The sequence below is a fragment of the Sceloporus occidentalis genome, unplaced genomic scaffold, assembly GCF_023333645.1.
Source record: "Sceloporus occidentalis isolate IW3139 unplaced genomic scaffold, rSceOcc1.0.p SCAF_4, whole genome shotgun sequence".
Classification (NCBI taxonomy): domain Eukaryota; kingdom Metazoa; phylum Chordata; class Lepidosauria; order Squamata; family Phrynosomatidae; genus Sceloporus; species Sceloporus occidentalis.
The window spans coordinates 143,959,747-143,965,746 of NW_028316984.1; positions in this window are offsets into that span (position 1 = coordinate 143,959,747).

Consider the following 6,000-nt stretch of genomic DNA (forward strand, 5'->3'; position numbering starts at 1 on the left):
AAAGAGAGATGCAGCAATAAAACATAATGCAAAGTTAGCAGACATCCTTTTAGCTGTCTTTCCTCACAGCTGCTGTTCATCAGTCTCCGGGATGAACTAGACACCATCCCATCGACTGGGTTCCTGGGCTGCACTAGGACCAACTGCTCCCTCTGAGGATCATAACACTGGCCTGCTTTTTTTTTTTTTTGACCTTTACATATCCCTTGTTCTGAAAAGTGCTGACAGCACTGAAAAAGGGAGAGGATCACCCCATTCTAACAAAGGAACAGTTTCCCAGTCATTTTGGAACAGAAACATGCTTATCTCTACAGGGTGATCTGACCTTGCACAGACCACTAAAGAAACTGTAATTTGTGTACTGAAATCTGCATCACCACCAACACCATCATCATCTGCTAAAGGTTTGCTTGATTAACTTGTAAATGCTTAGTTATTAGGCTGTTCATCTCAAGCATATAAACACATATAGTAGTTTCTAACTATTGCTTCTTGCCAACTCTTCTGGAAATTTCCCTACACACTGCCATTTGGGTAGCAATCAAAAACAAACTCAAATTTTGAGCTATCACTGTAGTTGCTTGTTGCTGCTGCTACACCCTTTTTGCGGTTATCAAGTCCCCTCCCCCCCCCAAAAAAAAAACAACATTTGGAGTTTCACCTTGAAACACAGCACCAAAATATAAATATATATGGAATTTTGAATTTAACAAAAACACTATCAAATGAGGAGGTACCTACCATGAATTCCCAGTGAATTTTGCCTTTCTCCCCTTTTTGCATCCAGTAATTCTTCTGTATGGACTTTGGACAGCCAAATTTTGAAGTGTCTCAATGTATTATGTCTGCCACAGCCATGCAGATATTCTCTTTTACTCTCGTAGATATATACATAATTAATAGGGAGTTGCATTATTCTTCACTGTAACATCTTTAATTATGATGTGGTCAAGTATTTCAGAAATGTTTCTCCAGAATATCTGGCAGATATGCTGTTCAAACATTCAGAAAGCTTTTGTTCACCAGGTTTGCTCTGATATTCAGCACAGAAGTTGCTGTTGGTTCTGTGTTTTCTCTTTCTACTGCAAAGCTTGGAAAGTTACTTTAAAAAAATAATTTGTTCCCTTTTAGAATGCAAATGCATAGCCATGTTGCTCTGGAAAATCAGTATGCAAAGGGATCTTGTAGCTACCAGCTTCTTTCTTTCAGTTAGTCTCAAAGGTACTACAAGATCCTTTTGCACATTTGTTCCCTTTTATAGTTATAGTATTTCTTATAGTATTTGGAAAGGAATTTGTTGTCATTGCTTTAAACATTACAGCATTTTAAAAAGTAATTATTTTGCACTACTCATTGTATTTCTTGTTTCCCCACCTTTACTTTCGGTTTTAAAAAAAAAATCCTTGGAATTGATTAGAAAATGGCATAAAAATTGAAAAATTCCTTCTGCAATGCCCCAAAATGAGGTCATGGGAAAATATTATGCATTGTACTAGTGATTCTCAAACTTTTTATCCTTCTGAACCCATTTGCATCTATATGCAGACACCACTCCCTCCTCTGCTTAACACGCTATATAAATAAAAATATTTTGTTTGTTTAATGTGAATATTTTAAGTCCTGTCTACACTGTCTTTTTGATAAAGGTGTGTGAATATGAGAGACCCTCTGTGTGTACCTTCTGTCCATCCTCTTCCTCTCACTTTCTCCTTTCATTCTTAGCTTACTTCAGTTGCTGCAAGCTGACTTCATAATGCAAAAGTAGTTTGCACACAATTCTCAGCAGTGGGAAGAGGTGAGGAGGGATGGAATCTTGTGTTTCCATCTAGGATCAAAAATAAATTGCTTCAGCCCCTCCTAGCTTGTGTGTTCTTCATAAATTACTTTTGCCATCTAGACAACAGTATGATGTTGTGTGGCCACATGTGTTCTACTTTCATCTGTGAAATGCTGAAGGATATGCAGTGCACTTAATGCTATCAACACTATTTATCACTAAGTTAGTGTTAGCAAGCTAGTAAAACCAAGCCATACGAGAAGCACCTTAGGGAACTGGGTATCTTTAGCTTGGAGAAGAGGAGATTGCAAGGTGATATGATAGTCATATTTAAATATCTGAAGGAATGTCATCCAGAAGATGAGTGAGTTTGTTTCCTGCTGCTTCAAAGACTTGGAACACAAACCAAGGGATTTCAATTATAAGGAAAAAAAAAAAGATTCCACCTAAACATTAGGAACTCTTGACAGAGCTTTTTGACATCGCAACAGACTGCCTTGGATGGATGGTGATGGAATCTCCTTCTTTGGAAGTATTTAAACAGAGGTTGGATAGCCATGCCCTTTATTTGTCGGTGTAGGGTGGGTGGGGGGAGGTCATGGACGCGGGGGATGCATGGGCTGGGGAGGAAGGGGACGACATCATTCTGAGCGGAGCTCCTATTGAGGTAGTGTGGGGCAGGGGGAGGTATGGCGGTGGGAGGAGGGACATGCGTTCCAGGGGAAGGCGAGATTGATGCCTTATATCCATCTCTCCTTCTGGTCCCCCTCCCAACCTAAGGGACCTGAGGGTCGCTCCAACCGTGCCACAAACCCTGTCGTTGCTCCTGTGCAACGCCAGATCAATTAACAACAAGACCCACATCCTCCACGACTTGCTGGAGGACCGAAGTTGTGATCTGGCTTGCATTACCGAGACCTGGCTGGGACCTGAAGGGGATGCTGTGTGGGCTCAGGCCCTGCCTGCCGGGTTCTCGGTGAAGGACCAGCCCAGGTTAGGTGGGCGGGGTGTGTGTGTGTGGCCTTGATACATAGGAACACCGTGTCCCTCACTAGGAACCACATAAGACAGACGTCCTATATCGAGTGTATTTACCTGACCCTTAAAGCTAGGGACAGTCTAGGGATTCTGTTGGTGTATCGGCCACCCCGTGCGCTAACTGACTCCCTTAACGAGCTGACACAGCTGGTCGCTGAGCTGATGCTGGAGACGCCCAGGCTACTTGTCCTGGGCGACTTCAACATCCCTCTCACGGCCAGCTATGTTCCACCCGGTGCGGCTCGCGAATTCATGGACACCATGGCTGCCATGGGCCTGTCCCAGCTAATCCAGGGTCCTACGCATTGTGCGGGTAATACTCTCGATTTGGTCTTCTGTTCGGATGTGGAAAATCCGTGGGTGGAAATATTTGATATTTCCCCCTTGCCATGGACGGATCACTTCCTGGTTGAGGTGAAAATCAAGGTCTCTACCCAGATCCCTCCCGGGGGTGGTGGACCTATTAGGATGGTCCACCCTCGAAGGCTAATGGAACCTGGCCGGTTCCAGGAAGCCCTAGAGGGACACATGGTTGGAAGCGACGGCGACTCTGTTGATGCCCTGACTGGTATCTGGAATACCGGTCTTTCGAGGGCTATACACAGTATCGCTCCCAAGCGCCCTCTCAGACCCGCTTCCAAACGCAAGCCCTGGTACACGGAAGATCTCCGGGCAAGGAAGCGGGAGCTGCGATGGCTAGAGTACCGTTGGCGGAAACACCTTCGCTTAGACGACAAGACTCTCCTAGCCCAACGGTTAGAGGACTACGGAGAGGCGATACGAGCAGCAAAGAATTCGTTCTATGGTGCTCGTATCGTGTCCGCGGAGTCGCGTCCAGCAGAGTTGTTCAGGGTAGTCAGGGAGCTCACTCAGCTCCCTCCTGCCCTGAACCAGATCCTTGAACCTTCTAAGGCCTGCTGCGACTTATTTAATGACTTCTTCGTGGATAAAACTTCTCGTATAAGCAAAGGTCTTAACGCCGACATTCAGGCAGAACCTAACGTAGAGGCGTCCAGGGCCTCCGTGGACTTAGTTAAGCTGGATCGGTTTGAGTTGGTTAGTACCGAGGATGTGGACAAGATCCTCGGAAGTGTTCGGAAGACAACCTGCTCTCTCGATCCCTGTCCCTCGTGGCTAGCAGCCCAGGGGGGACCGGCTGTAACTTCATTGTTACGCCGGATAATTAATACATCTCTGAGGGAAGGGCAATTTCCATCTGTCCTTAAATTGGCCGTGGTAAAACCTTTGTTAAAAAAGCCCTCCCTCAACCCCCTGGTGTATAATAATTATCGGCCTGTTTCACTGCTGCCATTTCTAGGGAAGGTGATCGAGAGGGCGGTTGCAATCCAGCTTCAGGGGGTCTTGGATAAAACGGATTATCTGGACCCATTTCAAACTGGCTTTCGGGCAGGTTATGGGGTTGAGACGGCCATGGTCGCCTTGGTCAATGATTTCCGTCTGGGCATTGACAGGGGAAGCGTGTCCCTGCTGGTGCTCTTGGACATCTCAGCGGCTTTCGATACCATAGACCATGGTATCCTTCTGGGACGCCTGGCAGAGGTGGGAATCGGGGGCACTGCGCTCCAGTGGTTCCGGTCCTACCTCTCCGGGAGGTCCCAGATGGTGCAGCTGGGAGACGTGTGCTCCGATGAGAGGGCCCTTAAAACTGGGGTCCCTCAAGGAGCCATTCTGTCTCCCATGCTATTTAACATTTACATGAAACCGCTGGGAGAGATCATCCGGAGACATGGGGCGCGGGGTTATCAGTACGCTGATGACACCCAAATAATCTTCTCTATGTCTCCGACTGATGCAGTGACTGAGGATGGCGCCTCTCCTCTCGTGGCCTGTCTGGAGTCAGTAATGGGCTGGATGAGGGAAAACCGACTCAAGCTGAATCCAGAGAAAACGGAGGTACTTGTGATAGGCTCCCCTGGTCCAGGAATGGTGGTGGTTCCACCTGTCCTGAACGGGGTCACGCTCCCTGTGAAGGACTCCGTGCGCAGTCTGGGGGTGTTTCTTGACTCGTCGCTTCACCTGACTGCTCAGGTGAATGCGACGGTCAAGAACACCTGCTATCAGCTTCGGCTTATTCGCCAGCTGCGCCCATACCTGGCCCAGAGGGACCTTGAAACTGTGGTACATGCCCTGGTAACCTCGAGACTGGATTTCTGCAATGGACTCTACATGGGACAGCCCTTGTACCAAACCCGGAAGCTTCAAATGGTGCAGAACATGGCTGCAAGGCTGGTCACTGGCACGTCCAGGGCCAGCCATATAACACCGGTTTTAAAAAACCTCCATTGGCTGCCCATTCGCTTCCGGGCGCAATACAAGGTGCTGGTAATGACCTATAAAGTCCTAAATGGCTTGGGCCCAGGATACCTGAAGGACCGCCTCTCCCCATACATTCCGCCTCGCACCCTCAGAACATCTGGGCAGCAACTCCTTAGGGTTCCTGGGGCGAGGTTATCCTCCACTTCTAGGAGGTCTTTCTCCATCGCCGCCCCGGCCCTTTGGAACACGCTGCCCATAGAGCTCCACTCAGTTACCTCCCTGGCCCAATTTAAACGGGAGTTGAAGACTTACCTGTTTAAAATTGCATTCCCCGATTAAGTCCCTATAGGCCCCCCCGCCGCAAAGGCCGCACAGGCAATGGTTGGCTAACCCGGGGGCATTTGTTGTTGTTTTATCTTTGTTTTGTTTTGTGATGAAGTGTATCGATGTAATTTTAATATGGTTTTATTGGAATTTTTGTGTATTTTTACTTGCTGTAAACCGCCCTGATCGTATGGAAGGGCGGTATACAAATAAAACGTTTATTATTATTATTATCTCTCAGGAGTGTCTTAGTTGTGTATTCCTACATGGCAGAGAATTAGACTGAATGATGTTGTGATCCCTTCAAAATCTATGATTTATATTATGTCAATCTTCCATCCATTCTATGCATATCTAGTCTTTCAATTCCCCCTCATTTCTGTTGTAATTTAAAAAATTTTTTTAATCTGTTCTGTTAGCTATTTGATACCCAATTAACCTATTAACTTTACTGTTTGGCATGCAGTGCATTACAGTTGCCCCATATAAGGTGCCTCTCAAGACTTCCTGCTTCCACATGTGACATACTTTGATCTGGGTAATGTGAACCAACTTAGCAGGTTTGTTTGGGTATGAGATACTGT